At 33.9% G+C, this 15,642-nt stretch overlaps 1 long non-coding RNA gene across 4 annotated transcripts in view; it reads right to left on the reverse strand.

Moving 5' to 3' along the window:
- LOC148945337 (uncharacterized) overlaps positions 1–15,642 on the reverse strand; it is a 316,745-nt gene that overhangs the window by 7,531 nt on the left and 293,572 nt on the right. For all 4 annotated transcript variants that reach the window (XR_016142728.1, XR_016142729.1, XR_016142727.1 and 1 more), the window contains one exon: positions 1,443–1,530. This is a non-coding gene — a long non-coding RNA (uncharacterized LOC148945337). The remainder of the gene's footprint in view (positions 1–1,442; positions 1,531–15,642) is intronic.

Genomic DNA, 15,642 nt, shown 5'->3' on the forward strand with positions numbered 1-15,642 from the left:
CCCTTTTTTCGAAAATCAGCCAAATTTTCTCAGGCGTGCAACTTTTTATGGGTATGACTAAACTCGATTAAACTTATACATTTGAAATTAGCATTAAAATCTGATTCTTTTGATGTATCTGTTGGTATCAAAATCCTGTTTTCTAGAGTTTCGGTTACCATTGAGCCGGGTCGCTCCTTACTTACAGTTCGGTACCACGAACTGTTTGATAGATTATGAAGCAATAATTTTTTTTTCGTTTTAAGCTTCATCTTCACTCTTTACTTCAAACAGAAGACTTTGTTCTTTTTTAATTAATTTGGGAAAGTCGAACATGAAAGCAGAAAAAGACAACTTTTGGGGAGAATCAGTTGAGCCATAGGCTGCCCCCCTACCATGAGTCCTAAAATAAGAAAATATGCACCCAAAAGATAAAACTTCAAAAGGAAACGGGGAACTGTCTGGAGTGAATCCTCCTTAGACGGGAGAGGGGCAAGTTCTTACACAAATGGATACCTAAAGGAATGTATTTCGCGATTATGAAGGCTCTCTAGAGGTTCTGCATTTTGGGGAAGGGACTAAACTCATTAAAATAGCAAAAGCGTACGAGGCTGTGAAACTCATAGGAAATGATAAAGGAGAAAACAATGAGATTTAGAGAGACATGGAAAGAGGCCTCGTCAAATTTAATCGGCTTTTCAGAGAGACATTTAGAGGGTTTAAAGAGCCTCTTTAGAGATTCTTGGAGAGACGAAAGGCTTTCTTAGAGAGACAAGAGTTAAATAAATGCTGACACAAACATAAATCAAAAGAAATTATAACGCAATTTCATTCAAAAGGGAATACTATCCCTTTTCCAATCACCCTTTCAATACCAAGTTTCACGAAAAAAGCATTCCATACCGATTGAATTTTCAAACTTTTAACTTCAAAAGTCTCTCCGTTTTAATATATGCATTAAACCTGAATACTTAAAACAAATTATTGGAAATTCTTAATGTTAAACAAGGGTTTTCTTGTCCCACCTAAGCGAAATTATCTGTTTGAAATTGCCATTTTTGCATTAAACATTTTATAACGCTCCTTTGAATGTCGTTGGTAAAATTCTTTTTACGCTTTACTATCCATGATGACCCCTTTGGTCGCTGATTAATGACCCCCTACCCTATGCTACCCTGAAGCCAAATCTCTTTTGAAACTGGTTTTTAACTTTATTCCAAACCTTCACATAGCTCAAAGTGAAAATGAACACAACTAAATTGATTATCACTGCAGAAAAGTAACCTAAGATTGGATTGTGGCTTTTCTGTAATATAATTGAATAAGAGATTTCAAAGAAAATAATAGTGTAATTTATTGTACGATAAGATTTCAAATTTTATATTCTATCATACTGAGCTTAAAAAGGCATCTCCCGATTCAAATTTATATAACATAATATTTACTCCTTGATATTTACCCACCTTAGAAGCTTTAGGATGTCAACTTTCTTCACTCCTAAGAAGAAATAGCGTAAATATCCAAGCAATATTCATTTCGGAGCACCCCAACCTGGAAAAAAAAATAAAACACTCGAGTTACACAATAAATATAGGAATTTTTAGAGCGAATCTTTCAAACCCCGTGACAGTTTCTTTTTTGGGGATTGTTTTTGGGGGTTGGGTCTGAAATTCATCTCTTCCCTTATTATTAAATTTGGGAGTAAGCCAAAATTGATAGTATAAAAAAATCACAAAGAAGATATGAAATCATATTTTTTTTCTTTTTTTTTATAGAATTGCCTGTACCAGGCAGATGCACAAAGGATGTACTCAGGGGAACCTTGGACCCTGCCTACTCCTTCCCCGAAAATCCTAATTTTGGTTTTGAATTTCTGGGCTCTTCTTATTCGAATTATCAAATGAAATTTGTCTTTTACTGGCCCTTCCAAAATCATTTTTTGTTATCCCCCCACCCAGAAAAAAAATTCCTGGGTCCATGCCTGGAGGCATTGTCGTCAATTTGAAGTGGGCCGGCAGGGTGACATTGGTCATTTTCCCCTAGAATTATTACCCCCCCCCCCTTTATTATAAAATTTTTTGTGTTTTCACTGAAAAATGTCTTTTTTGGAGGTATGTAAAAAAAATGAAAAAAACAATAAAATCCTCCACTAAACTTTGCAAAAAAAAATTGCCCCTTCCCTAATTTTTTTGAACTAACGCCACTGCCGGGGGGAGTCACGGGATTTAGCAAGAGGGGATGAGAGTTACTTGCTCCAAGAGCTGCAAAATTAGACCCAAATATACTGTTTAATTAGTCATTAAGGAGGGGCGGGGGAAAATAATTCGCTCCGACCAAAGTCTCTGTACAGCTTTGGATTCAATTTTTAAATGGAAGGTTGAAAAACAATAAAAAAAACTCATCAAAAACCTTAGTTTGGCACTTTGATCATTTTTTGTCACAAATCAAGTTTTTCGGAAGATATGTGATGGGAAACTGTAGTTATAAAAATATATAAGGATTTCCAATGTTCATCAGTAAATATCACTGACGGAGGGTCAACATTATTTTTCTGCCGTAATGAATGTAGGATTACCAAAATAAAAATGTTGCCAAAGTAAAGAGATATGTCGCCAAAGTAACGTAGATATGAGCAATATCTTTTATATGAGCTATAAAAGATCTACCAACGATGTTCTGGTAGCCTGCTAGTGCCACCCTTTGAGAAATAGCACAAAAAGTGCCATTTTAGTGCCATATGGCACGTGGCAGAATTTATAAAAAGAACGTAGATATGAGAAATAGGTTTTGAATGAGCCATTAAGAATCTCTTTATGATGCTCTGGATTATGCGCTAGACTTGTTTAAAAAAAAAAACAAAAAAAAAAAAACGGGAGACAGATCGGGAGAACTCTCATAAGACAGTTTTTCTCAAACGTGTTTTTCATCTTCTGGTTAATATGGGCTGTGGTTCGGCTTTACTAGGCTGAAGCTACTGCTACAACCATGGGAGGGAGGGTGAGCTATTTACCCTCTAATCTTTTTGGTCACTTAAAAAGGGCACTTAGAAATTTAATTCCCTTTCGAATGAGCTATTACACATCTCTCTATGATGATCCGGCCGCCCCCTAGCCCTTCTAGAAAAAAAGGGAGACAGATCAGTGCTACCCATCCAAAAAAGTCATTTTCCTTGGTGTTCAAGGTGGGGGACTGTAATTATCCTACAAAAAGTTTTGAACCATGCTGATTTTAATGGTGCATTTTTTATTTCAATCTGACCCCATTTTCAAAGGGGGCTTCAGACTCTTTCTCGAAATCACAATAAATTTCTTTTCGCAATAAACTTTTACTTTTAAGATTAACCGAAATAATAGTTACCATTTCTTAATTAATGTCGAGTGGCCTTTTTTTCTCAATAGACAGTTTTTTTAAAAACATGTTTTCAACTTTTGGTTACTATGGGCTGTGGTTCGCTCTTTACTAGGTTGCAGCTGCCGCTAAAACCATGATTTAATTTGTTGTATTAAACCTTAATATACGTAATTTATTGGAATGTTATTTCTGAATTTTATTGAACTGATTTGCTTTTGGAATCGCTTACTTAGATAAATAAATAGCATTGCTATCAGTGGGCCACATGAAGCCAAAATAAAAATAATAGCCAATGCAATAGCGCTGTCAAAGTAAAAATACAGGATAAGTCAAAGTATTACCACATATTGTGTAACATTATTTGATGGTATACTCCCCACATTTAAATAGCGACCGTGTTTCAAATTTGATAGTATTCGAAAAATTTGAATTATTAACTTATCCTTTGGGCCTTGTTTGACAAAGAATATCCAAAAACCTGAACGATTCTTGGGATTTTTCTGGCAAAAACTTTAAATCTATTAAAAATTGCCTGGGATACCAATTGGAAGGGGAAATAGACTCATAGAGTTTGAAAATTACCTTCCTCTTTGTATCGATGTTAAAAAAAAAAAAAAAATCAAATTCTATAAAAATTACGTAAAAGTTTTTCTTGTGTAAATCATGGTATGGGGGGTATGCATTTCCAGAAGGGGGTTACGCTGAATATCGTTTTTATGTCTATAATTCCCTTTACAAGCAAAGTTCGGTCTCCTACTACTGCATGATAATACTGACAACAGTACAAAAAGGAAATGGGTTGGTACCACTTATACATGCAGACAAAATTTCCAAATTGTGAGGAAAATATACATACTTTTTTTAAGTTTACTTTATTCGATTCTCAGCAGACATTTCGTACGGCATGCTGATGCAGAGATAAGTGTCCCACAAGTAGGGGGATATTTATCGGTCTGGCGTTGTGTGAAATGCGACTAATTCAGTCATAATTCCTAGCGCATTTATATCAATTCTATTTTTGGAGCTGGTTAAAAGAAATATTTAGAAAAGCGAAAATAGAGAGAATTCACACGGTATTATATACAGACGCAGTTCTATATTTATGGGATAGTATGCGAATTCAAAACACAAGGATTATGACGTTATCAGTACTTATTAGGCATTTTTATTAAATATAAAAGAATTGGAATTTTAATTAAAAACTAGAAATGAAAATTATAACAAAAAAGTGATTTCTTGAGCGGATCCCCCACTACCAAACTCAATGACCAAACTACAACCGATTTGACCTATTTTGTTAAAGTACGAATATCATTACAAAAAGCACTAAGTCTTATTTTCTTTTTCGATGATTTCTTTTTCATTCAGGAAATTATATTGACTATAGATCTGTCTTCTTATTCTTCAATGATTTCAATTCAGTTCTGTTTGCAGACGTAGAGGGTGTATTCATTTCCACTTTAGAAAGTTTTAAAACATAGAATCTAATCTTGAACATATTGATTTTAGGAAGTAAAAGCACCTTAATTATTAGGGGAAAAATTTACCTGAGCAAATGTGGCGAAACAGGAAACATAGAACATTTTTCAATGTTGCAATTAACTAGGCTCACATTTTTACTTAATGATAAGGTTTCAAAGGAAAGATATTTAGAAAAATATTAACGTGGAATATATTATGAAGTGTAATGGACCCCTATTTTTCTCGTTCCCTTATGTTAAAACGAGCACGGATTAATTAAAAAGAAATTATATGGTCAAAATAAAGAGCAAATTTGAGACTTAAAACGAGTAACAGTTTTGAAGCTACTTAATAAATTATAGTGTTTTCTAAATTATTGAGGAGGGGAACGGCCCCCCTGCCCCCTCAACGACACCACTGGCAAAAAAAGTACCATCAACACCACCAAAATTCACTAACAGTGCATGAATCGGATTTCTAACTTTTTTGTGCCAAAAACAGCTGTTTGCAGTAAATTAAACCTAAAGTCAAAACCTTAATAAGTCAATATTTTGTCCATACTCACGGTACCACTTAGAGCTAAAATACACTAGTGAACCTCCCCCTATATCCAACTATTTTCAATTTACATGATTAATTAATGAAATATGGTGATCACTGTTGTTTATATGCTGAATTTTCGATTAAAAAAATTCCCATATCCTTAAATAGTAGCGGCAGAAGATATGAGGCTTTCCAAGGTACCAACAGGCTATGGCATAACGTACTTAAATTCAGCTATATGAATAGCCAAACACTGAATCATAATGTTGGCAGTAACACGAAGTAGCTAACAAAAATTTAACAATCAAACAGTTCGTGGTAACGAACTGTAAGTAAGGAGCGACCCGGCTCAATGGCAACCGAAACTCTAAAAAACGGAAAATTGATACCAAAGGATATATCAAAAGAATCAGATGTTAATTCTGATTTCAAATATATAAGTTTCATCAAGTTTAATCTTACCCATCAAAAGTTACATGCCTGAGAATATTTGGCTGATTTTCTACAAAAGGAGGAAAGTCCTCATAAAAGTTACAGAACCTGAATAAAAATCACACCATCATATTCAGTGTATCAGAGAACCTTAATGTAGAGGTTTCAAGCTCCTATCTACAAAAATGTGGAATTTTCCATTTTTTGCCACAAGAAAGGTCACGGATGCGTGTTTATTTGTTTTTTTTCTCTTTTCCCCAGGGGTAATCGTATTGTCCCAGTGGTCCTAGAATATCATAGGAGGGCTCATTGGAACGGAAATCAAAAGTTCTAGTGTCCTTTTTAAGTGACCAAAAAATGTAGGGTAACTAGGCCCCCTCCCACGCTCATTTTTTCTCAAAGTCACCTAATTAGAATTTTGAGATAGCCATTTTGTTCAGCATAGTCTAAAATCTAATAAATATGTCTTTTAGGATGACTTAATCCCCCTCAGTTCCCAGGGGAAGGGCTGCAAGTTATGAACTTTGCCCATTGCTTACATATTGTATTGGTTCTTGGGAAGTTTACAGACATTTTCCGGACGGATTTTTTTCTGGTGGGTGGGGGGGGGGCTGGAGGAGGGGATTACTCGGGAGAATCTTTCCGTGGAGGATGTTTCTTTGGGGTAAGCGACATTTCTATGAAGGGGGCGCGGGATTTCCAAGCATTATTTAAAAAACGATCAGAAATTACATAAAAAAAACAAGTTTTTTCAACTGAAAGTAAGAAGCAACATTAGAACGTAAAAAGAACAGAAATTATTAAGTATATGAGGGGGTTCTCCCCCAAGTCAATACAAGGCTCTTTACGCTAGTAGTATGCTAAGCATGGATTCTATTGGACTATGTTCCTTCCCATGCTATTCTATAGGACTATGTTCCTTCCTATGCTATTCTATGGCATTATGTTCCTTGGCACCTTTCCAGAGCATGAACTTATGGATTGGCTTGGTTTATGTTCCTTCCTATGTTATTCTAAGGGTTTATGTTCCTTCCTATGCTATTCTAAGGGTTTATGTTCCTTCCCATGCTATTCTAAGGGTTTATGTTCGTTCCTATGCTATTCTAAGGGTTTATGTTCCTTCCTATTCTATTGTAAGGGTGTATGTTCCTTCCTATGCTATTCTATGGGACCCCTACACGTGATTAAACACGTTTTGAAACTTTATGCTATTTTCTTGCCTTATGTTCCCTTGGTGCCTTTCCAAACAAAGTGATAAAAAAAACATGTCTTGCAACTTCGTTCATCGTGATAGTGTATAAGGTTTGAAACCTACGCCTGAGGCACTTCAGTTTGAGGTGCACATTGCAAAAAGCTGGCAGTACGAGTGGGGATTCCCCACTGGTTGTGTATTATAGGATGTGTTCTGTAGAATTGTTTGATTGACATTTGTAAAAAGGGATAAGGGATTCGCGAACTGGACTGTACGAACGATCTTATTTGAATAATAGGGAAGAAAAACAGAGCTAGATAACATTTGCAAACTGGATCGTATGAAGATGGAGAAAAAGGGTTAAAGTAATTAGCACTTAAGGTAACCTCAATGGCGTTTGAACAGTGTTGTCAGTTTAAAATAGTCTAAGGTTATAGTATACTAAAAAGTTGATACTAAGAGAGATTTAGATGGCAAGAAAATAATTTTAAAAATGCAATTCAGAACAAACCTTAGAAATCCTTGCAAATCAAGTAGTAAGGTGTATGTGAGTACGAACCATCAAGGATCATAAGCACCAATGACCCTACCCAGCAGAGACATCAACCCCCAAAAGGTCCCCTATCCCAAACTCGAAGGGCGCCCCCCTCCCCTCCAACTTTTTGGGCCCCCTCCCCCCATTTTTTTTTAAATTTTTTTTTGAATTTTTTTTGAATTTTTTTTCTATTATTTTTTTTTAACATGATATATTTTTTCATTTTTTTTTTACATGTCTTCGAATGAGATGAAACATACTTAAAATAAAACAAAAAAATCATAGTTACATTCTATTGATTTTTCAAGTTCATTTTGAATTTCTTTCGTTGAAATGCGAGAGTTGGAATATTTCAGTAGTGTTTTGCTATGGTTTACCATGTCACAGTTACATTCTCCAGATTTTTAAAAGTTAATTATGGAATTTATTTCGTTGAAATGCAAGATTTTGAATATTTCGGTTGTGTTGTCTCGTGGTTTACCTTGTCACACGTACATTCTCTTGATTTTTCAAATTTCATTTTGTATTTCTTTCGTCGAAATGCAAGAGTTGGAATATTTCAGTAGTGTTTTGTTATGGTTTACCTTGTCACAGTTACATTCTCTTGATTTTTCAAAGTTCATTTTGGATTTCTTTCGTTGAAATGCAAGAGTTTGAATATTTCAGTAGTGTTTTGTTATGATATACATTGTCACAGTTACATTCGATTGATTTTTCAAAGTTCATTTTTGAATTTCTTTCGTTGAAATGAGAGAGTTGGAATATTTCAGTAGTGTTTTGTTATGGTCTACCTTGTCACACTTACATTCTCTTGATTTTTCTAAGTTCATTTTGGATTTGTTTCGTTGAAATGTAAGAGTTGGAATATTTCAGTAGTGTTTTGTCGTGGTTTACCTTGTCACACTTACATTCTATTGATTTTTAAAAGTTAATTTTTAGATTTCTTTCGTTGAAATGCATGAGTTGGAATATATCAGTAGTGTTTTGTTATGGTTTACCTTGTCACAGTTACATTCTTTTGATTTTTCAAACTTCATTTTTGGATTTCTTTCGTTGGAATGCGAGAGTTAGAATATTTCAGTAGTGTTTTGTTATGGTTTACCTTGTCACATTTACATTCGCTTGATTTTTCAAAGTTCATTTTGGATTTCTTTCGTTGAAATGCAAGAGTTGGAATATTTCAGTAGTGTTTTGTCGTGGTTTAGCTTGTCACACTTACATTCTCTTGATTTTTCAAAGTTCATTTGGATTTCTTTCGTTGAAATGCAAGTTTTGGAATGTTTCAGTAGTGTTTTGTCGTGGTTTACCTTGTCACACTTACATTTTATTGATTTTTCAAAGTTCATTTTTGGATTTCTTTCGTTGAAATACAAGAGTTGGAATATTTCAGTAGTGTTTTGTTATGGTTTACATTGTCACGGTTACATTCTATTGATTTTTCAAAGTTCATTTTGAATTTCTTTCGTTAAAATGCAAGTGTTGGAACATTTCAGTAGTGTTTTGTTGTGGTTGTCTGTCTGTGGTTGCTGTATTGTCTGTCTAGGAAGCGACATCAATCGATAACGAATGTTAATAAAGAATTTGTTCATTTTTTTCCATAATTTCCTGTATTAAATTTCTGTATTGTGTATCCAAGAGGTAAATTCAAGAAAGAGTTTGTTACTTACTTACTTTTTTACTTACTTATAATTTTTTTTCATAATGACATCCAACAACGGATGTTAATAAAGAATTTATTCATTCTGATAGTATTTTCGTGTTTTTTGAAAGCCATTCATACTATACTATAAACGCATTCAGATATTTCCTTGATAAAAAAATTTTGTCCGACATATCCAACAAATGTTGTTTCCAGCTCATACATTTCAACGAAAGAAATCCAAAATGAGCTTTGAAAAATCAATAGAATGTAACTGTGACAAGGTAAACCACGACAAAACACTACTGAAATAATCCAACTCTTACATTTCAATGAAAGAAATTCAAAATGAACTTTGAAACATCAAGAAAATGTAACTGTGACAATGTTCACCAATAAAAACACCGCAATAAATAGTCCAACTCGTGCATATCAATGAAATAAATTCAAAATGAACTTTGAAAAATTAAGAGAATGTAACTGTGAGAAGGTAAACCACGACAAAACACTACTGAAATATTCCAAGTCTTGCATTTCAACGAAAGATATCCAAAATGAATTTTGAAAAATCTAGAGAATGTAAGTGTGACACGGTAAACCACGAGAAAACACTACTGAAATAATCCAACTCTTACATTTCAATGAAAGAAATTCAAAATAAACGTTGAAAAATCAAGAGAATATAAGTGTGACAAGGTAAACCACGACAAACCACTACTGAAATATTCCAACTCATGCATTTCAACGAAAGAAGTTCAAAATGAACTTTGAAAAATTAAGAGAATGTAACTATGAGAAGGTAAACCGCGACAAAACACTACTGAAATATTCCAACTCTTGCATTTCAACAAAAGAAATTTGGAATTAAGTTTGAAAAATCAAGAGAATGTAACTCTGACAAGGTAAACCACGACAAAACATTACTGAAATATTCCAACTCTTGCATTTCAACGAAAGAAATTCAAAATGAACTTTGAAAAATCAAGAAAATGTAACTGTGACAAAGTAAAGCACAACGAAACACTACTGAAATATTCCAACTCTCGCATTTCAACGAAAGAAATCCAAAATGAACTTTGAAAAATCAAGAGAATGTAAGTGTGACAAGGTAAACCACAACAAAACACTACTGAAATATTCCAACTCTTGCATTTCAATGAAAGAAATCCAAAATGTACTTTGAAAAATAAAGAGAATGTAACTTTGACAAGGTAAACCACAACAAAACACTACTGAAATATTCCAACTCTTGCATTTCAACGAAAGAAATCCAAAATGAACTTTGAAAAATCAAGAGAATGTAACTGTGACAAGGTAAAGCACAACAAAATACTACTGAAATATTACAACTCTTGCATTTTAATAAAAGAAATCAAAAATGAACATTGAAAAATTAAGAGAATGTAAGTGTGACAAGGTAAACCAAAACAAAACACTACTGAAATATTCTAACTCTTGCATTTTAACGCAGGAAATTCAAAAAGAACTTTGAAAATAAGAGAATGTAACTGTGACAAGGTAAACCATAACAAAACACTACTGAAATATTCCAACTCTTTCATTTCAACGAAAGAAATCAAAAAATGAACTTTGAAAAATCAAGAGAATGTAACTATGACAAGGTAAACCATAACAAAACACTAGTGAAATATTTCAACTCATGCATTGCAACGAAATGAATCCAAAAATGAACTTTGAAAAATCAATAGAATGTAAGTTTGACAAGGTAAACCACGACAAAACCCTATTCAAATATTCCAACTCTTGCATTTCAACGAAAGAAATCAAAAATGAACTTTTAAAAATCAAGCAAATGTAAGTGTGACAAGGAAAACCATAACAAAACACTACTGAAATATTCCAACTCTCACATTTCAACGAAAGTAATCCAAAAATGAAGTTTGAAAAATCAAAAGAATGTAACTGTGACAAGGTAAACCATAACAAAACACTACTGAAATATTCCAACTCATGCATTTCAACGAAAGAAATCCAAAAATGAACTTTGAAAAATCAATAGAATGTAAGTGTGACAAGGTAAACCACGGCAAAATATTACTGAAATATTCCAACTCTTGCATTTCAACGAAAGAAATCCAAAATGAACTTAGAAAAATCAAGAGAATGTAAGTGTGACAAAAATCAAGAGAATGTAAGTGTGACAAGGTAAACCACGACAAAACACTACTGAAATATTCCAACTCTTGTATTTCAGTGAAAGAAATTCAAAATGAACTTCAAAAAATCAATAGAATGTAACTGTGAAAATGTAAACCATAACAAAACACTACTGAAATATTCAAACTCTTGCATTTCAACGAAAGAAATCCAAAATAAACTTTGAAAAATCAAGGGAATGTAACTATGACAAGGTAAACCATAACAAAATACTACTGAAATATTCCAACTTTTGCATTTCAATGAAACAAATCCAAAATGAACTTTGAAAAATCAAGAGAATGTAAGTGTGACAAGGTAAACCAAAACAAAACACTACTGAAATATTCCAACTCTTGTACTTCAATGAAAGAAATCCAAAATGAACGTTGAAAAATCAAGAGAATGTAAGTGTGACAAGGTAAACCACGACAAAACATTACTGAAAAATTCCAACTCTTGCATTTCAATGAAAGAAATCCAAAATGAACTTTGAAAAATCAAGAGAATGTAAGTTTGAAAAGGTAAACCACGACAAAACACTACTGAAATATTCCAACTCTTGCATTTTAACGAAATAAATTCAAAAATGAAATTTGAAAAAGCAAGAGAATATAACAATGATTTTTTTGTTTTGTTTTAAGTGTTTCATCTCATTCGAAGACATGTAAAAAAAAAGTTGAAAAAATATATCATGTTAAAAAAAATAATAAAAAAAAAATTAAAAAAAATTCAAAAAAAAAAAATGGGGGGAGGGGGCCCAAAAATTTGGAGGAGAGGGGGGCGCCCTTCGAGTTTGGGGATAGGGGAACTTTTGGGGGTTGATGTCTCTGCTGGTTAGGGTCATTGGTGCTTATGATCCTTGATGGTTCGTACTCACATACACCTTACTACTTGATTTGCAAGTAATTCTAAGGTTTGTTCTGAATTTCATTATTAAAATCCTTTTCTTGCCATCTACATCTCTCTTAGTATCAACTTTCTAGTATACTATAACGTTAGACTCTATTTTAAACTGACAATACTGTTTAAACGCCACTTGTGTATTATACAGAACACATCGCAGAAGTAAAGCTATCAATTATTAAAATTCTTTTTTGCCATCTACATCTCTCTTAGTATCAACTTTTTAGTATAGTATAACGTTAGACTCTATTTTAAAGTGACAACACTGTTCAAACGCCATTGAGGTTACCTTAACTACTAATCACTTTAACCCTTTTTCTCCAGCTTTATACAATCCGATTCGCAAATACTATCTAGCTCTATTTTTTTCCTATTATTCAAATAAGATCGTTCGTACAGTCCAATGTACGAATACCCTTATCCCTTTTTGCAAATGTCAATCAAATAATTCTGATTGTAGCATCCATGTAAACCTGGAGTTGAAGCAAACTTGTGTAACAAGCTATACTTCAGGAACCGGTGGGGAATCCCCGCTCATACTGCCAGCTTTTTGCAATGTGCACGTGAAACTGAAGCGCCTCAGGCGTAGGTTTCAAACCTTATACACTATCACGATGAACGAAGTTGCTAGACATGTTTTTTTTATCACTTTGTTTGGAAAGGTACCAAGGGAACATAAGACAAGCAAATAGCATGTAGTTTCAAAACGTGTTTAAGCACGTGTAGAGGTCCCATAGAATAGCATTGGAAGGAAAATAAACCATTAGAATAGCATAGGAAGGAATATAAACCCTTAGAATAGCATAGGAAGGAACATAAACCCTTAGAATAGCATAGGAAGGAACATAAACCCTTAGAATAGCATAGAAAGGAACATAAACCCTTAGAATAGCATAGGAAGGAACATAAACCCTTAGAATAACATAGGAAGGAACATAAACCGAGCAAATCCATAAGTACATGCTCTGGAAAGGTGCCAAGGAACATAATCCCATAGAATAGCCTAGGAAGGAACGTATTCCTATATAACAGCATGGGAAGGAACGTAGTCCTAAAGAATCCAAACTTAGCATAGTACTTACGCTGCAGTTTTTTTTTAGTGCTTTCAAAAAAGCTATCTATTCTAATTAAACGTCCTTTCTGATTCAGAGGTTTGTGAATTAAATTTTTTTTAACTTTTAACGTAAAGAGCGTGGTATTGACTAAGGGGAGAACCCCCTCATATACGTCACAACATAGACGTAATTAAAAAAAACAATAAAAAACAAGCGATACGGCTCAATAGTAATCAAAACTTTTAAAAACAGAATTTTGATGTCAATAAATATATCAAAAGAATAGGCTTATAATGCTGATTCTAAATATATAAATTTTATTAAGTTTAATATTACTCATCAAAGGCTAAGAGCCTGAGAAAAATTACCTGATTTTTTAAAGAGGGGGGAAACATCCCCTACAAGTGAAAGAATTTTAATGAAAATCCCACCGTCAGATTCAGCGTATCACTAAACCCTGATTACATAGGTTACAAGCTCATATCTGCAAAAATCTGCAACTTGGTATTTTTTGCCAGAAGAAAAATATACGAACATAGAAGTTCGTTACGTAAGTTAATTTGCAAATTACGTCAGAACCAAATTTAGAGACAGCCATTTAGCAAAAGAAAAGTAAAATTTTTATGCAAATTTTGTTTACTTATTCAATGACGGTAAGCCAAAATAAAAGCTGCATTAATTAAAAAACGATCAGAAATTAAATAAAAAAAACAAGTTTTTTAAACTGAAAGTAAGGAGCGACATTAAAACTTAAAACGAACAGAAATTATTCCGTATATGAAAGGGGATGTCCCCTCCTCAACGCCTCGGTCTTTACGCTAAAGCTTGACTCTGTCTCACAACTTTATTTTTTAAAACAATAAAAAAATTTAGCGTAAAGAGCGAGGCGTTGAGGAGGGGACAGCCCCTTTCATATACGGAATAATTTCTGTTCGTTTTAAGTTTTAATGTCGCTCCTTACTTTCAGTTAAAAAAACTTTCTTTTTTATTTAATAGCAATAAGGACCAGATATATTCCTTTGCCCTGATATAGCCCTTTGTTTTTAAATGCATATCCTTCCTAACAAAGGTTGCACCCAACCCACGAAATGGATTCCCGTGTACGTGCCTGATTATAATGCTGTTAAAGCAGGAAATTTAAGTATTTTTGCTTCGCTAATTAGATGAACCTCGAAAACTTATCAATAGCTCAAAGAATGGGATAATGGCGAGGCTTTGGACGTACGACGTACAAATGATTCGTAAAGCAATGTACTGGCAATACTACTTTTTAAGAACTAGGGGCGTTAGGATCTAAGGTCTTCATGACTTTCTTCGAACTCGTCAAAACATTCATTGTCAGCCATTCAGCCGTTAGTAGCAATTAAGGATTTGTTTTTGTTTGTTAGTTTTGTACAGCATGAACTAGAGAAATACGTACAAAATATCTACATTCGCGGTTTCTATAATTTTTTTTTAAGCCACATCAACCTACATGAGCGCAAAGTATGACTCAAAATGATCCTTCAGGCCAACCAGCGACGTTTAGCTTGGTGCACTGAGCTAAACGTTATAGGTTGACGTTTACGTAGCACAAACGGGCTTGTACATAGGTAAAACTCTTTGGCATTTCCAAAAGCCAAATTTAAACCCTAAAAGGTTACTAGGCAAGAGTAGTTAAGGGGTCTGTACACAGTTTAATGCACAATAGCTTCCTGGCTCCAGAAAAAATTGCTGCTTCAGAAAATTACTTTTTAAAAGGTCCAGCTGGCACGGGTCAACACAAGATACCGGTTTGGTAGAACGACATCGTGCAATCATCGTGAAACCAACAATGCTGGAGCTGAATGATCCTAACCAAGGGATTCTACTTTGTTTGCCAAATTTGTCGGACCTCCAACTTAACAACTGCAACTTTTTCAATTACCTCAATAGTATTTTGGAGGGATAATACCTCTTCGACCATGATGATGCGAAAACTATCTTCAAAAGATTTTTTCTTCTAGAACACCCGGGACTTTTTTCAAAGAGGATAAATAAGCAAATTTCTTGTTTGCAAATACTTAATAAGTCCTTAATAAACTGTGAAAACCTATCAATAAGAAAGCCAAGGGTTTCTAAGCCTAATATAATTCTTATCCCGTGTAAGTAAGAAAATTTAATTAAACATTTTTCGGTAGATTAAAAAAAGACAGAAAGATATATATGGAGATATTTTCTCCATGTTTAATTTTTCATAAGAGCCAACACTCTAGCGTCAACTATAGTAAAGAGCCATGTGCCTTAAGTGGTAAAAAAACGATATACGACTGCTTGGAGGCTTTTATCTCATCGGTCGGCTATGGGACAGAGATTCTGGCTGTACCTTGGTGAAGCCGTTGTACATAACCGTGCCTCATGGAAGACTTTTGGG

This window comes from Artemia sp. Qi Xiang Cuo, chromosome 13, assembly GCF_049724085.1.
Source record: "Artemia sp. Qi Xiang Cuo chromosome 13, ASM4972408v1, whole genome shotgun sequence".
Lineage (NCBI taxonomy): Eukaryota > Metazoa > Arthropoda > Branchiopoda > Anostraca > Artemiidae > Artemia > Artemia sp. Qi Xiang Cuo.